The 14,116-nt window shown below is 43.1% G+C and overlaps 1 protein-coding gene across 11 annotated transcripts in view; it reads right to left on the bottom strand.

The window, feature by feature from the left end:
* Positions 1 to 5,855, bottom strand: part of APBB2 (amyloid beta precursor protein binding family B member 2) — a 166,876-nt gene extending 161,021 nt beyond the window's left edge. For 6 of the 11 annotated variants that reach the window (XM_072928110.1, XM_072928109.1, XM_072928107.1 and 3 more), the window contains exon 1: positions 5,628 to 5,742. The gene's annotated coding sequence lies outside the window, so the exon portion shown is untranslated. Of the gene's footprint in view, positions 1 to 5,627 lie in introns of all 11 variants that reach the window. The other 5 variants (XM_072928111.1, XM_072928105.1, XM_072928103.1 and 2 more) reach the window with 3 other exon arrangements.
* Between the last annotated feature and the right edge of the window lie 8,261 nt (positions 5,856 to 14,116).

A 14,116-nucleotide genomic window follows, 5' to 3' on the forward strand; every position in this document is an offset into this window, starting at 1 on the left:
CTGCAGCTGGCTTGTAGGAACCGTGCAGTATCTCCCTTCAATTAATCTGAGAAATTATACTTACAGGGTTCCAAATAAAGTCTTAACTAATTTGTGGCAATATTAGACACACTAATGACTGCTATTTAACAACTGTTTGGGGGGGGGGGGGCTTCCTATCCTGAGAGCACTGCAAAGAAAATACATGTTTCTACAACAGATGACAACAACATATAAAGCTTATGGTAGTTTCTTCTGTTAAAATAAGTTAATTCATAGAGGTAAAGAACATTAACGCATGTCAATTTCCTTCCTTTTGGAATCTGTCCTTCACACACAGTAATTACATCGGGAAACCTCTCTCCATAGCCAACTAATGGATATAAGGAAAAATCAGTTGTGACTAAGAGAGTACTGCATTAAACATATTTTAACACCAACATTAAATCCAAATGGTATTTTTAAACACATCATCTACACTTGAAATCTGCAGAAGTACTTCAGAAATGTTCCTTTTGGTGCCTTTGAAAATTAAACTGCATTTGCACTAAAGGCAAAGAAAAACAAACCTTCAACAAAACAACTAAACACACTGCAAAATTTCTTAACAGCATATCATAGTGAAGCATGACTAGTGCTTCCAGGAGGGTTTCCCCAAAGGCAGACAGAGCTGATTCTTTGTCTGACAGGGTATATTATCTGGGATGCAATGTAAGCCAGCAAGGAAGACAAAGGAAAAAAAGATTCCCCTTTAGTCTTCTCCAGAAAATAAGAACAACCAAACAATAATAAATCACTGAGTTATAACTCCATTTTGGCATAGCTACAGGAGGACACCACTGAGATTTTAGTGGAGGCTTTTAAATTGTGAAGTCAGACAGATTAACCTGTCAAATATAAGTCTGCCTGGAGTTTGCTTAAAGTACTTAACAGCCATAGCACTATTCATAAGTTTAAATAAACCAGAATTGCAGACACTGGCTATATGGGACTGAGATCAGAATAAAAATTTGCATATTTTATTTTCTAGGAAACCTCCCTCTGTCACATATTACTTTCAATGCACTAGTACTCAAGTTAGCAGTTTAAATTCATGAATTCCTAGACTGAACTGCGTTGAACTTCATTCATCTGAGATCAATGTTCAGTATCAAATGCAACACAGAGTACTGATAAAGGCACATATTTGCATCTAGTTAATCATCCAAATTGGTATGCAGACCACTTTAAAAATGCACTAATCAGTGTTACACTCAGATGCAGGTTTTTTTCAGCAGTAAAAGTCATGGTCTAAATACTTACCCAAACAAATATCACATTTTCAGGGAATACTAAAGCTCAGAACATTTCAGTTAAAGAAAGGAAATTATTTTGACATTGGGAGACAGAACTTTTTAGGCTGACCTTAGATCTCCAGCTAAATCGAGTTTCATCTTTTTAAGGCATAAAGAAATCCACTTTCTTTAACAAGGTTAACTCACTATCCTGAGAGTGATGGAGGCCAAGTGTCTACTGTCTTTGTCAGGGCAGACTCCTACATTCATTTCTGCTCTTACACGCTTGGCAACAGACTTCAGCAACCAGGACCTCCCAGAGGAGGCACAGATAAACCAGTGGTCATCAGCAACCCCAGGGCACTGTCTGCAACATAACAATTCCCTCAAATTCTCCTGTCACAGCTCTACAGTCTCCCACATGTAGCACCCCTTGCAGGTGAATGGAAAATGGTAAAAGAGTCAATAATCTCAGCAGGGATACAGAGGAATCCAAGCAGAAATTCTTTTCACAGCCAGGAGCAGACCTACTGACAAGCAGCACTCCTGGCTAAAGGCCATAGAGGCTGCAACAAGGTCCCAGGAGGCTGCAGACAGACCAGATAGGCATTTGGCACCAAAAACCATCAAATATTTTGAAGACAAAGCTTGCACCCAACCCAATACCAAGCTGAGAACAGCCAGAGGTTCAGAGAATATCTGTAGAGGAGGTTTTGAATAAGGGCACCCTGTTCTTATTTTTCCTTTGACATTTGTTTACATGGTAACAAGAAAAAAAAAATTTAAAAAAGGAAAGAAAGAAGGTTGCAAAAGACAACAGATTACAAAGAAAGCAGGTTGAAGAGTAAAAAGAATTAGGCAACTAAAGCAGGACACCGCACAGAACATTCCAAAAACACCCTCTGCTCCTTAAATCTCAAGAGACAGCACAGATCAGTGCTCTGTCCAAAGCATAATGAGACAAGGAGACAGGCACAGAGATGCTGGGATTCTGATCATCATGAGAAGCAGTCAGGCACTGCTGACAGTCACAGTACAGTACCCAGCATACAGCATCTGCAGCTTGTTGCATTCCGTGTTGCACACACAATATTTTTCAAACCAACTACAGACTTCATACAAATTCAACTACTGCAACCACCATGCCAGATAACTCAGCTATTCTGCAGGACAACAAATGAGACAAATCCCATGCACAACTAGCTGAACTAGACTTGTTTTCAAATTTGTTTTAACTTCATTTAATTCTGGTCTTCCAGTCACAGCATACTTTGGATAACTGGTCTCAGTTTACAGTCTCTTGGTCTACTGTACAACCCCCCAGGAACTCCTCTTTGAGAGGATATATTAATTACTTTTATATGGGGGGCGGGGGAGGGGGGGGGGATTGCTGCAGTTCATTTTTCAACCTGAAAGTTAATAAGCTCAAGCAGCTCATACATACAAACATACAGTGTTCTTTTGCACAGCTTGGACTTTAAGGAAAAAGATTTTCCACACAATTAGATGCAGTTGTTAGACAATACATTATTTTAGAGTCGGGAAAAAACTAACATACAAAACATTTCAGAAAGCAGCCACTAAGCAAATTGCAACCATGTAGCAATACAAGCTGTAAAGCAGGCATTTTTATACCAGTTTTGTAACATCCGATTTTTAAAATAAGAAACTCTAACATATAAAATCTATATTAAGTTAACTCAGACATACAGAAAAGCTTTCCCTGAGTCACCAAGCCTTCTCTCCTACTGCCACAGCCAAGTACACAATACTTGAGACTTCATCAACTTCCTTATCCTCAAGAGCCAGTTAAAGGGTTTAATCCCATTTACCCCATTTTAAGGTTGTTCTAGAACCTAAGCCCATTAAGGGAAGAAATTGTGTAAATTTCAGGTTAAGTTTATTCATGCCAGTTTATATCCATTTGTTCTCATGCCAACATTGTTCTTTAGCATAAACAGCTCCTCTCTCCCTTCCTAGTGTTTATATCCCAGCTGTACTTGCAGACTGCAATCATATTCCATCTCAGCCTTATTTGCTAGGCTAAACAAGCCAGGCTTTCCTTATCTTCTCTGGAATAATTGACACTGCTGTCCTCCAGCCTCAGTCTGCACTGTCCCACCTGCAGCACAGGTGAGAGAACCCATGGCTGGCACTCCCCAGGAGCTCACACCCATTCCACCACGGCTCCTGCCTGTGTCCTGGCCTAACACACTCCACCAACACCTTCACTTTCTCCATAGCAGCAAGGCAGCAACACCTTGGTCAGTGATCAGCCAGTGCACCCAGCACATCCCTGGCTCCACTGCTCCCAGTAATGGAGCACCTTGCTCACATCAGGGTACAAAGGTAGGACTTTGTGTCCCACTAGAAAGGGAGGTATGGGATAGTTTGTTTTCAGTGTGGATGATTCGTTCAAGTACGACTCACATCCTGTGTCAAAGCTTGCTATCTGACAGAGATGCAGTCAGTTACTCACCATTACCTATCAACTACCAAGGTTCACTTCAGTTTTTCACAACCTCTGCTAAAAAATCCTTACAGCAGTCAAACTCAAGTATTCAAATTCCCCCTTAAGCTCCTGAAGTTGCCACACTCTTCAGTTCAAACCCTGCAGCAGCCCTTTCTAGGCTCCTCAGGCATTTCCTAAGAAAGTTTCCATCCCTCCTGGCCAATGGCACAGCAAAGTCTGCTCAACACAACACCAAAAAATGACCAGTTTTGTCACTGGTTTCCAACTTAGCTGCAGAACTGAAAAACAAAAAGAAAAATCCAGGTTTGCAAGTCATGCATTTCCTCTCCTAGCAAATGATTCCCACAGCTGTAATCTACTGTTTAGATGACTCTTGCTGGGAAAGGCACATTCACTCATGCTGCTTCAGAGCCAAGAATCTTCCTCCTTGTTACTACAGTCATGTTTTCTTCATAACACAGGATAAAATTACTCCTCATTGCAAAGAGTCTTCTCCAGACCATGATTTCCCTTAGATGAGAAAAAAACCAAAAAATACAAGCAAAAAAGTATTCCATCACACATTCATTGCAGTAAAGGAAGAACAAAAATATCCACACTCCGCATGACTGTTCCAGGCAAGGAAATTAATCAGCCAAGATTTTGTCCCAAGGTCACTGTAAGAGGATGTCTCTTCCTTTAAGTGCTAGGACATCTGCACTCTTATTTTAACTAAATGCAATTATGCCAGCAGAAAATAGTTTTAAACACACTCATTCAGGCGTTCAGAAAATCCTAGAGCACGAGATGGCAGGATGACAACACGTAGGATCTAGAAAAAGCTGGAGGAGCACACCTCCAAGCCAGAGGACACAGCAAACCTGCAGCGCTCAGCAGCAACCTCAGCTCCTGGGCCAACACAGCAGATCTTAGCGAAGCACTGAAACTTACAGCAGATACTGTTACCCTGAACAACTGACTGCAGACACTATTTGCGACATACAGCCACCAGTAGCATCCACAACACACAAAGCCTATCAGCGCATCACCACCGCAGAGTTGTTTTTTTTTTTTTTTCTTGGTTTTGTTATTTTGTGTTTAAATCTCGGAAGTAACACTTACCCTCCCTAGCAAGCAGGAGCCCAGCCAAGAATTATAAAACATTACAAACAAGCAGGCAAAGCAATGAAGTACAAATACAAACCGTTACACTTTCCATTTTATCTCTCTAGTCGCAACGAAAAGTAGCTCCTTGGGAGCTGCCTTGGGACCCAAGCAAATTCCTGACAACTTCCGACGGATTAATGGGGTCCACGTTTTGTTCCGAGAACTATTTTTTGCACTCTCCCATTCGCAGCCCCCCGCGTAACCCTCGAGGTACGATTTAATCACAGAGCTCAACTCGCTCACTCTACTAATTAAAAAAAACCCACACAAACAAACAAAAAACCAAACAAAAACACCCCAAAAAAGCAAACTACTTCTACAGGCACTTTAACAATTTCTCAGGCTTTTTTACCGCACCACCAGCCGCAGAACAAGACCGGCTGCCGCTGCTATTCGCCGCCCGCAGGAGCAGATCCCACGCTCGCCGCAGGCTCGGCCAGCGCTCTGCAGCGGCAGCGGCACCGCTCCTGCACACCGGGGGAAGGCAGCGGACCGCAGGCCGGCCTCGACCCCGCACCCCCGAGACCGGGATGCGCCGGAATCGCCTCGAGCAAGGGCGGCAGGACCTTCCCCGGCCTCCTGCCCGGTCGCACCGGCAGCGGGCCGGGCGGAGCGGCGGCACCGCGGGTGGGCGCGCACCGGGGCTCTGCCGCGGGACGGACGGGACGGGACAGGACGGGATGGGATGGGACGGGACACGGCGCCCTGCCCTGCGCTGCCCTGCGCTACTCTGCCCTCCCCGCCGCGGAGCGCACCTGCCCAACGCGCCGCTCCATAGGCGCCCGGAGCCGCTGCGGGATGCGGCCAGCCTTCCGGAAACGCTTCCCAGCCCGCTGCGCTTACCCAGGAAACGATTCCGGCCGCCGGCCGCCACCGCCCCTCCTCTCCCTCCGCCCCGGCCGCCGCCCAGAGCCGCGGCCCGCCGGGTGCCGGCCGGGCGGGGCCCGGGGGCGATGGCCGCGGCGCCATGGCGGGAGCTGCCCGCCCGCCTCACACGGCCCGCGCCCCCGCGCCCGGGACTTTCCGTCAGCAGCTCACTTCAGAGCAGATGTACCTTTGTGAGGGAGCTGAGGCTGTGTGTGTGAGGCTGGTCTACTCTCTGGGGGGAAAAAAAAAAAAAATCTTTTTTTTTTTTTCTGAGGAAAAAAGAAGGGTCTGGCTCGTGCTTGGCAAGCGTAGTAATGTAACCATATCAAGGTGAGACAGTGGTAATGATTCTCCTAAAATGTCACCTGCTGTGTGCCAGTGCTTCTCTGGCAATAGTGAGAGACAGAGAGGTAGACAGCCAGGTAGGCTGGGAAGCCCTAGAAGAAGATTTTACCACTCTCTACAATTACTGAAAGGAGGCTGTCAACAGCTCGGGGTTGGTCACTTCTCCCAAGTAAAAAGCAATAGGACAAGAAAAAACAGCCTGAATTTATACCATGGGAGGCTTATGCTGGATATTAAGGAAAATGCCCTGGGAAATGGTGGAATCACCATCTCTGAAGGTACTTAACAGTATCAGTAGATGTAGTACTTGGGGATGTGATTTAGTGGCGGGCTTGGCAGTGTTGGGTTAATGGACTTCATGATCTTAGATACCTTTTCCAACACTAACAATTGTACGTTTCTATGATTCTAAGAATTGTTTTCCACACTGGATATGGGCACCAAGTAGCAACATGGCAGTGGGTTACACACCCACATGGCTGATGAACAATAGCAAACCCTGTCTGGTCATGGATTAATGGAGTGTGCTTGGCATCAGCATAGCGCTCCAGGCAGCTGTGCTCTGCTTGGTCTCAAAACTCAGGTAACCAGTGTGAATGGAAAGGAATGAGGTGTTCTCATGTGCAAAAAACAAACGAGTAAAGAACCAGGCCTGGCAACTTCACTGCTCTAACCTGCATGAATTGCTGTAAGTTATGGTTCTGATTAAATCCCTAGACACATCTTGAGGTGAAAGAGTAGAGAATCACAGCAACGTCCCAAAACAATAGAACACCACCTGTAGGCAGATATTTCTGTTTAATGCCTTCCAAATACATGGAATATTGTCTTTTCTGTCAAGCTTTTGAGATTGCAGGGGAAGAAACTGGTCATTGCTAAAGCAAAAACTCAACATAGGATGGTAGTTCAGTGGAAAGCATAGTAGATCTTTCACTTCTACGCCTTCTAACAATTTTAGGAGGTCCCTGGAACAACAGATGCAAAACAATCAGCAATAAAATAATGTCACATAGGAGTGACCTAAGACATATAAGGATATTACAATAATGAAATTGGCATCTCAAACATTTTCTGACATGTTCTTGTAAATGTAAACACATTTAGTAGTCCTATTGAAGTGCCCAAGTCTACTTTAAAATTTATCACACCTTTTATAACAACAAATCTATTTATCTGCAAGATATTATTTTTGCTATGCATTCCATAACCTTCCTTTTTGTTTTGTTCCCTGCCTTTACAATTATGTTTCTTGTAATAACAGAACACTCATGAACTGAGAACAATTTAAAGGATCATTAAGGTTAATAGCAATATTACATCTTTAATTAAAAATGTTTATGTTTTTAGAAGATCATATTGACATCCACCAGCCTGAAAATCAGAAAAAAATATTTGTAATTATAAGTGCTACACTGATGAACAAGAAGAACCAACAATTAGGCAAAGACATACAACAAGTAGGCAAAGTAATTCAGAGCAAAGCACTTAGAAATTATACTTTAATATTTAATAACTTACTCTTAAATGTATTTTTCTTTTTTGTAGTTGTACCCACTTTTTCCATTTGTCTTAAAATTTGACCTGATTTAATCTCCTAACACTTTTATAAGCTAAAACTCACATTTTAATTGATATTTTTAGATTCAAGACTAATAAGATAGCTCAGAAAAGCCTCTAAATAGTTATAATTATCTGTAATAAAATCATGTTATCGTGATCTGTTTTAGAAGGACCTATGACCTCCTGAGACATCCAAAGGTAATTAATCAAATTCCAGCATTTGCAAATCAGGTTGCTTCCCTCTTCAACAAAGCACATCATCCAGCAGGAGGGAAAGCTTTTATGCTTTGACAGCATACTAGAGAAGAACTCTCCCTGGAATAAGCACTATATCTCCTTTAGAGATGCAAGACAACAAGCAGGTTACCAAGATGATTAGTGAATACCCTATTAATAAATTTCCCTGATGGAAATGCTCAGGCAAGACACTCAGAAATTCATGTTCTTTTAATAAAAATAAGTGTAATAACACTGCATTGTGGTTTTCACTATGTGGTTAGAGTTACGATTAATATTTTGTTACCTATTCTATATAATGCACTTTGGATTGCAGTGTAGTAAGCACTGCCATAAAAATGAAGCATTGGGGAAACAAATTAAGGAATTTCATATACATCCTAAATGGACTGCTGCCCAATACACTCACTTCTTGGAAACAGTTCTGTGTGGATGCAGTGCTTGCCTAGACTTAGCAAGTCTCATCAAATATTTCATAGGATCATAGAATATCATTATTTGGAAGGTACCCACAAGGATAATCAAAGTCCAACTCTTGGGCACTTACTCTTTTACATAAGACACAAACATCTTGTGGAATAGTGTTTATAAACAACAGTGGAGAAAAAAGAGAGTTCATACCCAAAGAATTTTATTATCATCTTGCTGTTCCTGCATGTGAACTATTGACTGCAATTTTACGTTGGTCAAAATCTCTCCGACTTTGCAAGGAGGAATGGCAGTCCATAATTCCGGAATGTCCAGGGGCAAGTAAACCTGCGCAGCTGACCTTCCCCACTGCCACACGGGTTTGCAGGCCTTGCATCAGGACTGTCTGTGCCCTAAGTGTGCTCTGAGGAGTTCATCGTTTCTCCCCTGCTTTCTTCTGTGTCGTAGCTTTTTACTTACGGGTTAGTCCGTGTAGAGGGATAGTTACAGCAGGCAATGATCCCACCTCGAGAAACTCTTGCTGTCTTACTGCGGCGGACTGCAGTAGGAAAGCGGTGGCTATGAAATAATAAGCAAGGCTACCATCTAGTGGTGCTACTGCGCTTCCAAAGCACAGAGAGACATACACCGTCTTTGGCTGAATATATTGATCCTAAACACAGAAACTTAACTAAGAAAATTCGATTATAGAAGAATGGTTGGAACACTTTCTCTAACATTTTCATGCAGCTACAGCAAGTCTACATTTTAAATACAAAATCAAATAATTTTCTGGAAAAAGCAAAAACCACCAAACACAGTGCACCTGCAGCTAGGAGATTTAAGAATTAGACTCTTAGCATGTAATTTTCATTACAGGCTTGAGCAGGCTTGGAGGGTTCAGTCCCCCAGACACATTGCTTCTCAGGACCTGTGCAAAAGAATGTGTTGCTCCCATTATTTTGAATTCCTGTCGCCTTAGTGCTCTCTGGGCTAGCATGTAGTGAAAGGTTAATTCTGCCATGAACAAACTTCTCTGTGTCATTTATAGAGAAGCAAAGGCCACAAGACATCAGTCTCAGATAAGATTATTCCAGTACTTAAATCAAACCAGGAACTAAATCAAGGCCTCCTGCTATACTCATGGAGCCTTCTCCCATTTGCTATATTAGCTATCTCAGGCACATTGTCACTACCTTAATGAAGGCTTTATAGGACCAAGTACAAGTGGAACAATTTGTAGACCAGCAGTTCTCTCATACCTTGGTGTGCCAAGCAAGGCAGAATGATAATTTTGAATTTTCTCTCTAGCTCCTCAGGAATGCAAAGCCTTGCATCCAGGAATAGTTGTAAAGTAATTATAAATTACCTCTTAGACATCTGTTTTGATGTAATTCTCTGATCTCTCCTTTCTCTGCCTGTTACACAGCAGTATAGAGAGATTTCCTACAGGGAGGGTTGAAGGAAATGTAGCCTGACCTAATTGGTCCCCAGGCATATAAACTCCTTGGTTATGTGGCTGGGTTTACCCCGCCCACCCACCCATTCTAACATGGGCAGCTCCATTTTTTATTATTATTATAGGCAGGTTCTGAGCAGTGTAAGCAGGGTGACTGTGTTCGCTCACAATCAATCACCATATGTGAAACAGGAGAGCATTTCACCTGACCACTGCAGGTAAACAGCCCATCTGGAACTTCCTTCTACCTGGAAAGGCCAGATGGGGGAAAGCTGCTCTTCGTAACAAAAAAGCTGCTATAGCTGCTATTAATGTAGCATTTCTAAATGCTACAGTAGCTGCTTAGGCACTGCTAGAAGCCAGTAGCTGCTTTCAGAGCTGACTTTTCTGCAACTCCGCTTACTCTTTTATGTGGCTCTGGTGGACAAAACTACTCAAAAGCTGTCACAGAGCAAGGCCTATAATTATAGGTAGTCCAAAAAAGAGAATAGATAGCACTTCCAAAGCTGAAATCTAGCTAGATTTTCATGCCTTGGCTGCTTAAAATGGGAACTCTAGCCCTTATGGGAGCTGAAACATATGATCAGCAATATTTTCCTACAACTGAGAAATAGGAATACAACAGAGATTTTGCAATGTAGGTTGCATTTGAGGCTCTAAATATTTTGTTGTTCAAACAGCACAAAATAAAGCACAGCTTGGAAGTTTTAGGAAAACACCTCTCCATTGGCAGCAGCTGCTATGCTTTAGGCCTGCTGCTCTGGCATCTTGGAGCTTTCCCCAACAGAACTTCACTGCAGGTTCTGCCCAACAGGCAACCAAGGATGATGATCAGTACAGCTACCTGGGAAGCAGTCAGGAAGCCATGTTTCAGGCCAGAATAGCCTCATGATATACATGGGGCTTTGAGAAACATGTCTGGTATAGCTGAAGGTGTCGCTGCCCATGGCAGGGGGTTTGAGACCTCTCTCAAAGATTTTTGAATAGTCTTGGGAATCTGGAGAGGTCACAGCTGACTGGAAACTGGCAAATGTTGTTCCAGTTTTCAAGAAGGGCAAGAAGGATGACCCTAGGAACTACAGATCTGTCATTCTTACTTCAGTGACTGGTAAAATTACGGAGAAAATTATTCTAGGAGTTATTAAAAAACAGTTGAAGGTCATTGAACATGGTCATTGGTCACAGTCAGCATGGCTTCATGAGGGGACAGTCCTGTTTCACTAACTTCATTTGCTTTTATGGCAAATTAGCTCACCTAGGTAATCAAGGGAAGCCAGTTGATATAATCTTTTCAGATTTCAGTAAAGCTTTCCATATTGTTTCTCAGGTATCCTTCTGACAAAATGTTCAGCACACAGCTGGATAAACACATCATGGGATGGGTGAGCAACTGGTTAATGCATCAAGCACAAAGGGTTTTTGTGAATGAGGTGACATCAGACTGGGGACCTGTCACTAGTGGGGTTCCACAGGGCTCTAATTTAGGGCCAGTGCTCTTCAACATCCTTATAATTGACTTGGAAGCAGGACCTGAAAGTAAACTAAGTTTATCAACAGGACTAAATTGTGAGAATTTGTTAACTCCCTAGAAGATAGAGTGGTCCTGCAGAGAGACTTTGAAAAATTAGAGAGCTGGACAGCCACCAACTGTATGAAGTTTCACAAGGGGAAATCATAGATTCTGCACCTGGGTTATACATACAAACTGGAGAATGAGATGCTGGCAAGTAGCACTTTAGAAAGAGACCTCTGTGTCCTGGTCAGTGGAAAGGTAAACACGAGCCAGCAGTGCCCTGGCAGCCAGGAGGGACAACCCTGTCCTGGGTGCATCAGGCACAGCATCACCAGCTGGGCAAGGGAGGGGATTGTCCTGCTCTGCTCTGCACTGGTACAGCCTCATCTTGAATATAGTGTGCAGTTTTAGGCATCACAACACAAGAAGTATATGAAGCTATTAGAGAGAGATCAAAGGAGGGCGATGAAGATGAGTGAAGGGTCATGAGGGGGAGCCATACAAGAACATCTTGGGCACTTGGTCTGTTCAGCCTGGAGAAGAGGACACTGAGGGGAGACCTCATTACACATACAACTTCCTCATGAGGGGGAGAGGAGGGGCAGACACTGCTTTCTGTGGTGACCAGTGACAGAACTTAAGGAAAAAGCATGAAGCTGTGACAGGGGGAGGTTTAAGCTGGATATTAGGAAAAGTGTCTTCACCCAGAAGGTGGTTTGACTCTAGAACAGGCTCCCCAGAGATTCACCAAGACACCACCAAACCTGACAGAGTTCAAGAAGCATTTGGAAAATGTTCTCAGACACGTGGTGTGATTGTTGGGGTTTTCCTGTGCAGGGCCAGGAGCTGGACATTAATGATCCTTGTGGGTTTTCCAACTCAGGATATTCTATGATTCTATCATCCTTACTAGATGATCTTTAGGGTTTCTTCCAACCTAAACCATTTTAGAATCCTATGATTCTATGTTATGCATATATACACACTCACATCCACTAATACACATTAAGAGGTACAAAAAGCTAAGATAAAGTTGGAAACGCTAGGTTTGCTAACAGCAGAAGGCCAGTGCTTTGTCTCTGAAACAAGAGAGACAAAAGTCCAGTGCCTAATGTCCTAAATACAGCTAGAAAAGCCCAGGCTGCAAATGCACTCAATGGGAATTTTGCCTTACGTGTATAAACATACACAGGAAAGAGCAGCATGTTTTGTATTTATATTTGCAACTGTAGAATGTGATAGAGTCCCATTGTTTTTCTGATCCATAGTGTAGTTTCCCTCACTATCTAAATATTTTTCTCCACTGAGACAGGGATTTGTTTCAGCATGCATATTCATAAGCTAAACTCCTCCACTGAGACAGTATGGCTCAAGGTCCAAATGATGGTGTTCTTCATACCAATATGTGCTTTGGGTAAACAATACAAAACAGCACTTGTTTAACCGATCTTCAGAAAATAAGTTTCTTTATCAGTGACGAACACTGTCTAAACACTTCTCTAAAGTTGGATGTTTAGAAATACTCTCCTCCTTGTGTAGTGGAAAAAAATTCTTTCCTGAAGCAGAGAGGGAAAAAAATTTTCCCTTTCTCTGCACAGCTGGTGCTCTGAGAGCAGCATCTGAAGATGCACAGGAGGCACTATAGTATTAGGTTCTAAGAGTGGCTGGGTCAAAGGCAGCTTGGAAGGGCTGATGTTTCCCAACTGGATTTGTTTCACTGTGTTTTTAAAGTTAATTGCTTGCACTTGAGCCAAGCTAATAACCTTCCACCAGTGACATCTCCAGCAGTGTCAGAGCAGCTGGACCCCTGTGCTGCTGCATGGCCCAGCTGGTGTGAGCAGCACATACAGAACAACTGTTCTGCATTAGCAAGACACTGGGTGGTCACCACGTGTAAAACACTTGGAGTCAGCATTGTAACTTAACCAAAAGGTTATGTTCTGCCACATGTACTTCTAGAAAGTGGCTATTAATGTAAGGTTAAATGTCTCATTCTTACAGATATTGAAAGCAAAGCCTTGACTTGTAAGTTCAAATGACTAACTACAGTTATTTGTTATTAACACAGGAATTGGTACAGTAAAGACTTTGAAGATCTTGTTGCCTAAAAACCACACTCTGCTAGCATGACTAAGGGATGCATTTAATGCTTCTATATGCTGTTACAGGGTGGACAAGCAAGAGCAGCTCAGATCTAGGTCTGTGAGGCTTTTTATTTACCATGATCACAGTGAAAAAGAGTCAAAGCTGTGTTGCTCTGAGTCACTACCCTGGCAGGCCTGCACACCAAGTATATGCAGAGGCTGGGAACTCTAAGGTATGCTTTAGGAGTGATTAAGAAGAGGTAGTTTGACACTGTCTCAGATGCAGAAAATATCTTTCCCATGCAGCGCACTTCAGGACAGGACTAGCTAGGCAGGCTTAGGGCAGGCGCAGGGCTTGGGGTCCACGGACCCCACCCTCTTGGCTTCACTCACTGGACTGGCAGCAGCTCTGTGCTAACATCACTCTCCAGTGAAGTAGCTCCAACAGAAGAACCATGCTTGAACATCTCGTAGACTGTCTGTAGCTAAAGCTTAGATCAGAGCACTTCTCTAATTAAATCAAAATCCCCACACTTCTCAGGAATGTGCACATGTAGATTAGGCAGCAAATCCTTTGGCACAAGTTAGTGTAAATACTGTGCTACATCTGTCCTTGTTGATGTGTAGGAGTTCAGGGTAGCTTGTACTACCCGGAACATTTTTGTTATGCAAGTGAAGATTTTAGAGGTCATGTTCAGCTGAGCACAACTTATTTCAGAATGTCTGTAAGTAGGGGTGAACATATACATAAAGATCAGGTGAAGACAGTTG

Source organism: Taeniopygia guttata, chromosome 4 (assembly GCF_048771995.1).
Source record: "Taeniopygia guttata chromosome 4, bTaeGut7.mat, whole genome shotgun sequence".
In the NCBI taxonomy this organism is placed as follows: Eukaryota; Metazoa; Chordata; class Aves; order Passeriformes; family Estrildidae; genus Taeniopygia; species Taeniopygia guttata.